Consider the following 13,905-nt stretch of genomic DNA (forward strand, 5'->3'; position numbering starts at 1 on the left):
GTTATGTCAATCCTGACAGTAGCATGACTGAGACAAGGGCACGGAAGAAACATAAGACAGGTTGCAGATGTTCAGATTATGGAGGTTTAACCCTTCCTTGAATTCCTTACTTATTTGTCCTGTTTATGTTTGTTGAATTACGAGTCCTCTATTCTCCTTGGTCAAGGATCTCTGTCTAGATCAGTGTGTCTATTGATACCCAGACTTGGCATTTTGTTTCCTGCTGCTCCTTGTCTGGGGGACAAAGACTTCATTTTCTCATTTGCAATGTAGGTACTTTACTGAATCAGAAGTTGTCCTAGCCAGGAATAGCCAATGTGTGTGTATTTCTCATAACTTGATGTATCCTTATGTCAGACTCCAGTAAGAGAAACTGGGTTTGTATACTGTTATGTCCCCGTAAGATCTTTGGAAATTATACATATATATATATATATATATATATATATGTATATACACACACACACATACATATATAGTGTCAAGTTAGTTTCAAGATAAATTAGCCTGAAGTGACAAACTGTGGCTTCAAGTAGATTTAGAACTGGGAAAATATCTGTAATAACTAAGTAATGCAAATAGCATTCATATAATCAGAATTACCAAATTTTTGCATAGCAAAGCAAACTCATTATCTTTCTAATAAATCTTAAGTGCCAACTACTATCTGCATGCATTTGTGTAAGGGTTCACAGGCTGTTCATAAAAGCTCATAAGAAATGATCCATTCAGTCAGAAAGTGCAGCAGGAGGGCCAGGAGACCTCCTTGGATGGATAAGGAGCTCGTGAGGAAAATTCAATTAAAAAAAGAGTCTTATAATAAGTGGAAGCAAGGACAGGTGGCATGGGAAGATGTCGTGGTTTAAACCCAGTCAGGCAATTCGTTCACTCACTTCCCCCCACTTCTTGCCTTCCCCCTGCTCCCGGAGAGACGGAGAGGAGAGTCAAAAAGAATGCAACTCCTACGGGTTGAGATAAGAACAGTTCAGTAACTAAGGTATAACACAAATCACTGCTGCTACCACCAATAATAATAATGATAAAGGAAATAACAAGGGAAGAGAATACAACACCTCACCACCAGACAACCGATAACTCACCCCCCAGGCCCGACCAAGTACCGACCCATACCTCCTCCAACCCTGCAGTCTCCCAGCCCTTCCGGCTAACTCCCAGTTACATCCTGGGCATGACGTGCTGTGGTATGGAATACCTCTTTGGCTAGCTTGGGTCAGGTGTCCTGTCTCTGCTTCCTTCTGGCTTCCCCTCCTCCCTGGCAGAGCATAAGGCTCACAAAGTCCTTGGCCAAACCAAAACATCATTGTTATCAGCTCTGTTCCCAGGCCGAAAGTCAAAACACTGCACTGCACCAGCTACCAAGAAGGAGAAACATGACTGCTACTGCTGAACCCAGGACAGAAAAGTACAGGGATGTTGACCGAAAAGCTAGGGACCAGGTTAGGAAAGCTAAGGCCCAGTCAGAATTAAACTTATCTAGAGGTATTAAAGATAACAGGAAGGGATTCTACAGGTACATAGCAAATAAAAAACAGACTAGGGAGAATGTAGGCCCCCTCAGGAAGCTCTCGGAAGAACTGGCTACCCAGGATTTGGAGAAGGCTGAGGTTCTGAATGACTTCTTTGCCTCGGTCTTCACTGGCAAAGGCTCTGACCACACCACCCAAGTCTTGGAAGGCAGATGCAGGGACTGTGAGAATGAAGACTCCTTGGGCCCACTGTAGGAGAGGAACTGGTTCGAGACCATCTTAAAAATCCGAACGTGCACAAGTCCATGGGACCTGATGAAATCCATCTGCGGGTCCTGAAGGAGCTGGTTAATGAAGTTGCGAAGACACTGGCCATCATATTTGAGAAATCATGGCAGTCAGGTGAAGTTCCCAATGACTGGAAAGAGGGAAATATAACCCCCATTTTCAAGAAGGGGAAAATGGATGACCCAGGGAATTACAGACCAGTCAGTCTCACCTCTGTGCCTGGCAAAATCTTGGAGCAGATTCTCCTGGATGGCATGCTAAGGCACATGAAAATCAACAAGGTGCATGGTGACAGCCAGCATGGCTTCACTAAGGGGAAATCCTGCCTGACCAATTTGGTGGCCTTCTATGATGGGGCTACAGAACTGATGGGCAGGGGTAGAGCAGCTGATGTCATCTACCTGGACTTGTGTAAAGCATTCAACAGTGTCCCAAACGACATCCTTGTCTCTAAATTGCAGCGACATCAATTTGATGGATGGACCACTCGGTGGATAAAGAACTGGCTGGATGGCCGCACACAAAGAGTTGTGGTCAATGGCTCAATGTCCGGCTGGAGACCAGTAACAAGTGGTATCCCTCAGGGATGGTGTTGGGACCAGTCTTGTTCAACATCTTTGTCGCTGACATGGACAGTGGGATTGAGTGCGCCCTCAGCAAGTTTGCTGATGACACCAAGCTGTGTGGTTCGGTTGATACCCTGGAGGGAAGGAATGCCATCCAGAGGGACCTTGACATGCTTGTGAGGTGGGCTGATGCCAACCTCATGAAGTTTAACCATGCCAAGTGCAAGGTCCTCCACCTGGGTCGGAGCAATCCCAGGCACAGATACAGGTTGGGCAGAGAAGAGATTCAGAGCAGCCCTGCAGAGAAGGATTTGGGGGTGTTGGTTGATGAGAAAATGAGCATGAGCCAGCAGTGTGTGCTTGCAGCCCAGAAAGCCAACCGTATCCTGGGCTGCATCAAGAGGAGCATGACCAGCAGGTCGAAGGAGGTGATCCTGCCCCTCTACTCTGCTCTTGTGAGACCTCACGTGGAGTATTGTGTGCAGTTCTGGTGTCCTCAGCATAAAAAGGACATGGAACTGTTGGAACAAGTCCAGAGAAGGGCCACGAGGATGATCAGGGGACTGGAGCACCTCCTGTGTGAAGACAGGCTGAGGAAGTTGGGGCTGTTCAGCGTGGAGAAGAGAAGGCTGTGTGGAGACCTCGTAGCAGCCTTCCAGTATCTGAAGGGGGCCTATAGGGATGCTGGAGAGGGACTCTTCATTAGAGACTGTAGTGACAGGACAAGAGGTAACGGGTTAAAACTTCAACAGGGGAAGTTTAGATTGGATATAAGGAGGAAATTCTTTCCTGTTAGGGTGGTGAGGCACTGGAATGGGTTGCCCAGGGAGGTTGTGAATGCTCCATCCCTGGCAGTGTTCAAGGCCAGGTTGGACGAGGCCTTTGGTGATATGATTTAGCGTAAAGTGTCCCTGCCCATGGCAGGGGGGGTGGAACTTGATGATGTTAAGGTCCTTTCCAACCCTAACGATTCTTTGATTCTATAAATTTCTGGTGGTATCAGCTGCGTTCCACCTGGCTTACTCCCCTGTGGAGTTTGGGCAGCTGCTTTTGCTGTCACTTTCCCCAGTGACATTCCCAAGCTTAACCAGAGGATGCCAAGGGATGGAGATGGTGTAGGGGTCTGGACCTGGGTGAGAGGCACCAGAGCAGGGTAGTACCCAGCTCTTGAGGGAGTGGTTAGTGCCAGTCCATGTTCCTCTCAGTGCCTGGCCAACCTGTGGGAGTCTGGCCTAGTGCGTGGGAACAGTAGCAAAGCTTTCCTCCAGGGGTTAATAGTCTTCACCAATAAAAACTAAACCTGAGTTGCCTCTTGAAACTTCCCATTTCCCTGTTCTACCTTGCTCTCTTGGAGTGAAGAACAGTTAATCCCCAGGGTTTTCGGTTATGCGCGTTCTGCCTTCTTACATTTACAGCACTTTCTCTAGCAAAATCTTTTGCAGCTATTTTCTGTACCTTCTGCACATTGCCCTCATCCCTTTGCAATGAGGGCACTGGGGAGATAAATGCTATGTGTAGTGCCCCGTGGTGAATAAAATTGCCTTTTTCATGTTTGTTGCTTCTCCCTGCTTATTGTGCCTTTGTTTTGACAGCCCCATGGAGGTATGTTGTCTTAATTTTGGGAAAGAACTTGGTCCACAAAATGAAAGGCCTTCACAGTAGAGGCCAGCATCCCCATGTACAAGGACAGAGAGTTACTTATGGTTTCAGGCTTCAACTACAAACTCTGAGTGATTAATTCTATGGGGAAGATTAAGAAAAACCTTTATTAAATACAGTTGAAACATTGGTAATGCAAAGAGTTAAATAAAGCTTTCCTTCTAAAATCCCATATTCCATTTCTTTGTAGATGGAGAAAGTGTCAAAAAGGAATATCTCTGCCTTTTGAAGAAGAAAGCAAGTGAACAGAGATGGGCTGCAGCCTGACCTCTGTGCTTGGTGTTGAAGTCTGCATCTTTTTCCTAAGGCTGAACTGAGACTGTCAAAGGTGATGGCTGGCAAAGTCAGACTCCATTTTCCCCTGAAATAGCTGTATCTTTATTTTTCAAGTGCTAGTCAGCTGCTATGGCTTCATCCTGAAGCAGGATGGTTGAAATAAGTGATCATACTAACCATTCAGAATTAGAAGGTATATTTCACATTTGCTCTACAAACACCTGTCTGCTTTTGGTGCCACAGATTTGTGGGAATGAATAAACATTTCATTGCTTTACAGAAAAAGCTTTGCAAATATGAAAAGAAAAATAGTGCAAAAAAAAAAAAGAGAGTCAGGAAAAGAAATATAAAGGGGAGTGTGAAAACGGACAGTGCAGCATATCATACTGGCAGCTCTGAAGGCAGTGACACCATGGGATAGGCGATATCGCTGGAGCATCTCCTCCTCAGTTTGATGAAGACCGAACTAATGTTGTGTTAGGTTTTGGGATTTCAAATTGTAATAAGAAAAGCATCTATGATGCTAAAACAAATTATCTTCAGCCATCTTTCTCCTGGTGTTAGTATCTGCTAATAACTGCGAGAGCTTGGATAGAGTGGTGCATCATAGAATTATAGAATCATAGAATCATAAAAATAGTTAGGCTTGGAAAGGACCTTAAGATCATCGAGTTCCAATGCCCCTGCTGTGGGCAAGGACACCTCACACTAAACCATATCACCAAAGGCCTCATCCAACCTGGTCTTGAACACTACCAGGGATGGAGCATTCACAACCTCCCTGGGCAACCCATTCCAGTGCCTCACCACCCTAACAGGAAAGAACTTCCTCCTTATATCCAGTCTAAACATCCCCTGTTGAAGTTTGAACCCATTACCCCTTGTCCTATCACTACAGTCCCTAATGAAGAGTCCCTCCGCAGCATCCCCATAAGCCCCCTTCAGTTACTGCTGCTATGAGGTCTCCACGCAGCCTTCTCTTCTCCAGGCTCAACAGCTCCAACTTCCTCAGCCTATCTTCACACGGGAGGTGCTCCAGTCCCCTGATCATCCTCGTAGCCCTTCTCTGGACTTGTTCCAACAGTTCCATGTCCTTTTTATGTTGAGGACACCAGAACTGCACACAATACTCCACGTGAGGTCTCACAAGAGCAGAGTAGAGGGGCAGGATCACCTCCTTCAGCCTGCTGGTCATGCTCCTTTTGACGCAGCCCAGGATACGGTTGGCTTTTTGGACTGCAAGCGCACACTGAAGACGGCCCATGTTCATTTTCTCATCAACCAACACCCCCAAATCCTTCTCCGCACAGCTGCTCTGAATCTCTTCTCTGCCCAACCTGTACCTGTACCTGGGATTGCTCCGACCCAGGTGTAGGACCTTGCACTTGGCATGGTTAAACCTCATGAGGTTGGCATCAGCCCACCTCACAAGCGTGTCAAGGTCCCTCTGGATGGCATTCCTTCCCTCCAGCGTATCAACCGAACCACACAGCTTGGTGTCATCAGCAAACTTGCTGAGGGTGCCCTCAATCCCATTGTCCATGTCAGCGACAAAGATGTTGAACAAGACCGGTCCCAACGCCGGTCCCTGAGGGACATCACTCATCCTGTGGCTTTTTAATTTCATTTCTAGAGGAAAATTTTTTGACATCTTGGCTCTGAGGAGCTATTTGGTTGCACACTCTTTGTTTACGGCGCATCACTGCCGCACAGCTCAGGCACTGTGGTTTTTTGATCAAACTTTCCATTCGACATGCAATTTTACTTATATTTACAAGAGTGGATGGTGCCCAAGGATGGCACTAGTACAATTTACTCCCAGGTAGGCTCCAGTTTGACACAAGAGGAAAGTTTTTCAAAGTGAAAATAATCAGTCATTGGAATAACCTCCCTGCAGAAGTAGTGGGTTCTCCGAAGTTGAATACTTTCAATTTGAATTTTAGTTTGAATAATTTTAACTCACTCAGCTCTTTAAGGGTGCTAAGCTGTCTTGTTTAGACTGTGCCTTTGCCAAGAAAGGTTGGACCAGATGATCCTTGAGGTCCCTTCCAATCTGGTATTCTGTGATACCGCAGGTTGCAGGCCGTGTGTGCTTGCTCATTGTGTTCTTCAGGAAGGTGGCTGTCAGCAGCTCTGCCCTCATGCAGTGCTGTCAGGCATCATGTTCCTGCACAGGGAGAGGGGTGCTAGGAGAGGACAGATCTCCAGTGCTCTCTCCATGGATCAATGCTGCTGAGATAAGCAGGGGTGCTGCAGCTGCCAGCACTGAGATGACACAGAGCTAGTTTGGTGTCTTCAAAAGCTTGAACTGCTCAAAAGGAGCCTTGGTTCCTGATGCCTCACTATGAGGAGAAAGCACCTAACGTTTCCTTTTACTAGGTTGGTACGGCAGATAATCTGATTTATCCAAATATGTTCTCAAGTTTTCAAACAAAACCCTTGCTGAGCGGTAACCCTCCTTCTCTTGGAGCTGCCTCTTGGTCTCTGTTTGATTTTGTTTGTAGGCTGGAGAGCTGCCACAGCTGCTGAAATCAGAGATTTGGTAAGTGCAACAGAAAAACTGAGTTTGAATGTTTGAGAAGGAAGCAGATGTGTCTCCTTCATTATGGAAAGAAATGATTCAAAGGTGGGTAATGCTTTTAAATAGCAATTGAGAGGAAACAACTGCTAAATCCATGAGAAATCTTTGGGTAAAATAATACATGGAAAAGTGGTATTTCCTGTCTGAAAGTACAAAGCTGGGTAAGTAGTCAGGGCTGGGTGCTGCAGAGATATTTAGAGCACTAGCTAGTTTTATTAACCCCATTCAAATAATTTTTAATATAGATTTTTTCAGTTCTGTATTGTTCCCTTGAACTTAACAATAACTTAGAACTTCTTTTTTTTCTGCATAATATGTTGGTCTTTCACTCATTAAACACAAGATCACAGCACATAATTTAAATTTTTATTCAGAAATTATTACCTCTCTGCTAAAGCCCTTGCTGAATGTCCACTATGTAGATCACAAATTCAATTACCTCTCCCTAGCAGCTGGGAGATGAAAGCTGGAGAGAGCCAGTGGAATCATTTTGTTCAAATTTATTGTGGAACTAAATCAATCTCCATATGAAAGGACTTATATCTTTGTTGATGTAGGTGGCTTTCAGCCAAGACATCAATAAATTGTAGGTCAGTAAATGGCAAGCACTGAGGAATTTTTGGTGAAGCTTTGCATTCCTAGAGGTCTCCCTTTCTGCTTTTCAGCTCCATCATTGTGTAGGTTCATATTTTCCTTCCTGTCTGGAAACATCTCAACTGTTCCATGGAAACTGATCATTACCCTTGTTACTGGTCTCCTCATTTGCACTGCTGGGTTGAATTTGGAATGGAAGGCTACCTAAGTGAGCGATGAAGCAAGACCCAGTCAATCTGGGTAAGTTCAAAAATGGCTGGTATGCCATTTGGAAAGATTATCCAGAGCATGTTGACATACCAAGGTGCTGTCGGTGCTGAGGAACATCTGCAGTTCTCCCATCCTCCCATTGGCAGTACTGAAGTTCAAGCCCTTACCACATGAAGATACAAGGGAACTGCCTTAAATTCTTGCAAGGCCAGTGTCTACAGAAAAGACCAAGAATGAGTCATTTCCTGGACATTTTATTTTCCTCCAAAACCACAGCAATGGCATGGAGGATGGCAGGCCTTTCTCATCCATCCTCTGGATACTTCCTACACTGTGGGACCCAAAGCACCAAGGGGAACATGACTGAGGGTTCTGGGACCAGAGAGAATATTTCAGGCTGGAAGAAGACTGCTCTTGTATCCTCCTTGCACTTACAGAAAAACTAAGGCAGGTTCAGGCATGCTGACATCCGTTTCTCTAATAATCCTGTGCTATATAATGGTAACCCCACCTGGCTTCAAATCCACTAGAAGAAAAACTGCTTATTAATGCAGATAAATGAACATTCTTCCTTCTTGTTTTTCCCTGTGAAACTTTAAGTATTTGGAAACTTGATCAGTCAGCTGTCTAGGAAGAGACTGATTTGCATTCTCCATCCTAAGAAGGAGGTGGATTGGCTCTTCTACTGAGCACAGCCTGAGTGTAAAACCTTGTGGAAGATGGAAGATTTTAGTCCTTTCCTGATAACTTGAATTAGAGAAGCAGTTTAATAAATTAAACAGTGATTTCATGGGAATGCATTTAATATTTGATACATGTGAAATTATGCATACAAATCAGATTAATGAAGTGAATAGTTTATAATCAAGCTTGGGGCTGGGGTATTCCTCTCCCCCCCTCCCAGGGTAGATGACTACCCTATCCTTGGGTCCACCTCTGCCCATATCCTGCTGCTGATGTTGCTGAGGGAAGGGACACACTCTTTCCAAAGCTGGGTTTCTGCTTTGTGAAGTTATTGTATAAAACTTAGTGTGGAGCTCAGTGTAGGCACATCTCACAAGTGTCATTAATTTAAATAACTGCTAGGTATTGCAAAAGAAGCCCTGAAAATGTGGGGTTTAAAAGAGCATCATAGCTGTTTACTAGTCATTGTCAGTGTTGTGAGAGCAGACAGAAGAAGTCCAGGTAAATGGGAAGGCTGCACACACTGGGATGTGGGGTGAGAGAAGAGTCTTGAAGCCTGTAGATGAAATCAGTACCAAAAGTTGTGGGAGTGGGTTTCTGGTTCTGTTTCTTTCTGAGGCAGATGCAGAAGATGGCAGTGCTGGAAGCTGGCTGCCAGCAGCAAGATGCTTAAGAAGCTGCTGTTATTAATGATATAGCCCTCTGGTAAAATAAAGATGGCTGTATCAGATACTGTAAGATCACAAGTAGAGTACAAATTCCAGCTCTTCTGTATGCAGGGGTGTTTCTCAAAATTGAGGCCCCTAGCAGGATTGTGATCTCCAGTTCTCTTTGCAGGGCTCCTGAAACATATCTCATTTAACCTGAAATCAGTCCAAACGAATGCCCTTGTTGCCGGGTATGGGACTCCATTCATTAGGAGTCTTGGTCTGCAACTGCTTTTAGGGTGTTTCCTGCTCTGCCAGGGTTTTCATTAAGCTGGCAGTGCTGCTCTGAGGGCTTCACAGCTCTCCCTATGCCTGCTGCATACCCGGAGCTGCATGTGCTGGTCCCTGACCACTAGATTTCTATACCCACACCACTAAGGCATTCACAAAGTACATCACTGGCTGGTTTCTGGGGATTAACCAAATACTTTTCTGTGGCTTAAACAAACACCTGTGATGCATGTGCTAAAATTCAAGGCCTTTAAATGTGGGCTAAGTGCTAAAGGCATGAGAAAAGAAGTGATAGAGTCGCAGGATATTAAAGAGGTTTACTTTTAGAATTGTGTTATAAATTCTACTTTTAAATGAAAACCTGTGTGTGGTGCCAAAGTGCAAAGATAGAGCAACCATGCTGTGTGCATTCAGAAAATGAAGAATGGGTTAGTCTGGAAATTACTGTCTGCATTAAGTCTCAGACAACTGCTAAATAAATTAAACAGGTTGGAGAATAACGTAAATTATGTATGGGAAAATAAATATCCCTGCATGCACACTAAGCCACAAAAGCTGCAGCAGTCCTAAGTGGATTTTTAAGAACTTTATTCTAACAATACAAGTTAGAGAAAACCTGTTGGGCTCATTTGTGTTATTTTTGTGCATCTGGAGAGCAGATCCAACAAGTGCTGTAGGCTGCCGAATATGTCATGTCTCTGTGACACAGCCGGCTTGTCCCGCCTCAAATCATGGGCTGCTGAGGTTCTTGCTAGCTGAGGTAAGAGCCAGTTGGCTGGGATGATGGCGGGAGGGAAAATGACCATGAGAAGGAGCAATGGTGCCTTGTTGAAGGAAATCTTAAATATTTTAATGTAATAATCTTTAACACATTTATCCATGCAGTCAGTCTCACCTCTGGTCCTGGCAAAAACTTGGAGCAGATTCTCCTGGAAGGCATGCTAAGGCACATGAAAAACAACAAGGTGCTTGGTGACAGCCAGCATGGCTTCACTGAGGGGAAATCCTGCCTGACCAATTTGGTGGCCTTCTATGATCGGGCTACAGACCTGATGGGCAGGGGTAGAGCAGCTGATGTCATCTACCTGGACATGTGTAAAGCGTTCGAGACTGTCCCACACAACATCTTTGTCTCTAAATTGGAGAGACATCAATTTGATGGATGGACCACTCGGTGGATAAAGAACTGGCTGGATGGCTGCACACAAAGAGTTGTGCTCAATGGCTCAATGTCCAGTTGGAGACCAGTAACGAGTGGTATCCCTCAGGGATCAGTGTTGGGACCAGTCTTGTTCAACATCTTCGTCACTGACATGGACAGTGGGATTGAGTGCGCCCTCAGCAAGTTTGCCGATGACACCAAGCTGTGTGGTTCGGTTGATACGCTGGAGGGAAGGAATGCCATCCAGAGGGACCTTGACATGCTTGTGAGGTGGGCTGATGCCAACCTCATGAAGTTTAACCATGCCAAGTGCAAGGTCCTCCACCTGGGTCAGAGCAATCCCAGGCACAGCTACAGGTTGGGCAGAGAAGAGATTCAGAGCAGCCCTGTGGAGAAGGACTTGGGGGTGTTGGTTGATGAGAAAATGAGCATGAGCCGTCTTCAGTGTGTGCTCGCAGTCCAGAAAGCCAACTGTATCCTGGGCTGCATCAAAAGGAGCATGACCAGCAGGTGGAAGGAGGTGATCCTGCCCCTCTACTCTGCTCTTGTGAGACCTCACCTGGAGTATTGTGTGCAGTTCTGGTGTCCTCAACAGAAAAAGGACATGGAACTGTTGGAACAAGTCCAGAGGAGGGCCACGAGGATGATCAGGGGACTGGAGCACCTTCCGTATGAAGACAGGCTGAAGAAGTTGGGGCTGTTGAGCCTGGAGAAGAGAAGGCTGCATGGAGACCTCATAGCAGCCTTCCAGTATCTGAAGGGGGCCTATAGGGATGCTGGAGAGGGACTCTTCATTAGGGACTGTAGTGATAGGACAAGGGGTAACGGGTTAAAACTTCAACAGGGGATGTTTAGATTGGATATAAGGAGGAAGTTCTTTCCTGTAGGGGTGGTGAGGCACTGGAATGGGTTGCCCAGGAAGGTTGTGAATGCCCCATCCTTGGCCGTGTTCAAGGCCAGGTTGGACGAGGCCTTTGGTGATATGGTTTAGCGTGAGGTGTCCCTGCCCATGGCAGGGGGATTGGAACTAGATGATCTTAAGGTCCTTTCCAACCCTAACTATTCTCTGATTCTGTGATTTCCCCTATGTGAATTTGGCACACAGTTTTCATATATCTCTTTTGCCGAATAATATTCCTTGTCCTGAAAGATCAAGCAAATGCTTAAAAATAGTAGCTGAAAAAGAGCTGAAGGAAGTAGTGGGTTTTGTTATTACAGATAAGTCTGGATAAACCTGTTCAGTGAGAGGCTCAATCTCTAATTTAATTGCCAGACCTTGAGGAGGTGAAACACGGAGTTGAATTTGGGTGCTGGCTTTGATATGGAGACTTGGGCAACTTGTTTGAAGAGTGAGTTTCTGAAGTCCCACTTATCATGCCAACATAAATAGTTTCTTCTTTACCTGGACTTCAAGTCCTTCATTTTTCTTTGAAAATTGTAAATCATAAAATCATAGAATAGTTATGGTTGGAAAGGACCTTATGATCAATCATGGGGACTCCTGTCTCGTCTTGCTCAGGTAATTCTGATGAGCAGGGATGTGGTACCCTGTCTCACATCACCCTTTGTGGGTGTTCTCATGTTGGCCAGTGCTGCCCTATCTGTCAGTGTGCAAGTTAGCATCCAGAATAACTATCTTGTATATGCTCTGGACATCTTCCATGTGCTGTGAGGGGCACAAGCTGCTGTGGGAAATGCTTGCTGAAGCTAAGAAGACCATGCTAGGTGCACATGACATTAAGCATTCTGCCCTGATAATTAACACAATGCCGGTAAGTTAAAAATGTAAAGGTGATATTGTGCATATGTCTCTGCTAGTACAAAAAGACAAGCAGCTTGTAATATATGAAATATATGAAATGGGTGCTATTTTATTTCAATTTAGAGAACTGAAACTTAATTCTGGATAGAAAAAAAGGGTGAATCATTCCTGATGCATTCATCATAGCCATTTTTGTTCTAAACCTTACTTTCTACCCTATAACTGCTTCAGGTCTCATGAGGAATGTAAGGGTTTTAAACACCATTTTTTTCAAAGCCATTTGTTTTGTTATTTTAAATATAGCCTTAGATGTACTTACTATTTTTATGCAGGCACCTGAAAATTGCAAATTCTGTGACTGGTTATAGAGGCTCTGATGTGATAATAAAAGGTGATTATGTGCCATTGCAGCAGCAGGGATTTCTGGAATGTGGCAATGCATGAAGAAGGGCTCTCGCTTCCTGTTACTGAGCAAACACAACAAGAGTAGGTCTGGCAGTTGCATCCCTGATTTCTGTCTATCCTCTTGAATCGATAATCTTATTGACTGAGCTTGGCAAATTTACGTTCCTTATTTTGCCTGTCCTCAGAGCAATAAACCTCAAGAAAATTATTTATGTTGGCCTTTCTGAGCCTACTACCTCCTCTCATGTAGCACAGCCACTTCCATGTTGACAAAGCTCTCTTATGCAGCATTTCCTAAATGACAACATTTCCTAAATGACAGCATTCTTTTGCTGTTGGAGGGTAGGCCATTAGTAAAATCTTTCAAATAGAAGTTAGCTGCTAATTTTGTCACTTACAGCAATGATGATGAATCTCTGTTGCTTTAGTTTAAGGCAGATCTGCATGTCTGCTAGGGTATCTCTACAGACTGGCCGGAGGACATCTGAGGACAGGTGCTGAAATGGGATAAATGATACAAAGGAGTATGAGGTGTAGGAAACATCACCTGTTGATCCTGGGAGGAAAGTGAGACCCAGGAGATGTTGAGTCAAACCTCTGACTTCTGTAGTGGGTTGTGTAGAATGGAGGAGTAATTCAAGAGGCATATAAAGTAAAAGGGATGGAAAATCTGATTAACAGATGCCTTTTTATGAAATAACTTCTTTCTGGTTTCAAAAGTACAATGGATTAAATAGAGCTGTTTTTCACTGAATTGTTTCAAATGCATTAAATGTACAATTTGTGGGGAGGGTGGGAATTAATGAAAGGAAGGAAAATCAGGTTGTACTCACAGGATGATGATGTTGGGGCATCCAGGATGCTGTGGAGAGTTGCTGTTTGGAGGCTGGCATGATGGGGTGCCTGGGCTGTCCTGGCACCTTTCCTGCAGTCTCACAAAAATCTGTTAAATAGAGATTAAATAGTTCTGTTATTAAATAGATCTGTTAAATAGGGACCCCTGCATTTTCTGCCCCGCGTTTCCCCTGCAGAGTGTTTCCCCTGCAGAGGTGTAGGTGACATCTGGAAAACTTCAGTCAAACTGACAAAAACTGAAGAGAATCAGTGACTTTTAAATCTGTTCTGTTTCCTTGTGCCTGTCCCCAATACTTGCAACCTGGTTTTAGATAATGTTTCTCTTTAGTTTTGTTGTGCTGTGATGGGGTAGCATCTGGTTGCCAAAAGAACAGATATTGTAATATGAACTTGAGGTGTAGTAAGGGGCTTTTAGCTGACAAACCTTTTCACTTCAAA

The sequence above is a fragment of the Pezoporus occidentalis genome, unplaced genomic scaffold (genome assembly GCF_034315485.1).
Source record: "Pezoporus occidentalis ecotype Australia unplaced genomic scaffold, CSIRO_AGI_Poc_V1 ctg46, whole genome shotgun sequence".
NCBI lineage: Eukaryota > Metazoa > Chordata > Aves > Psittaciformes > Psittacidae > Pezoporus > Pezoporus occidentalis.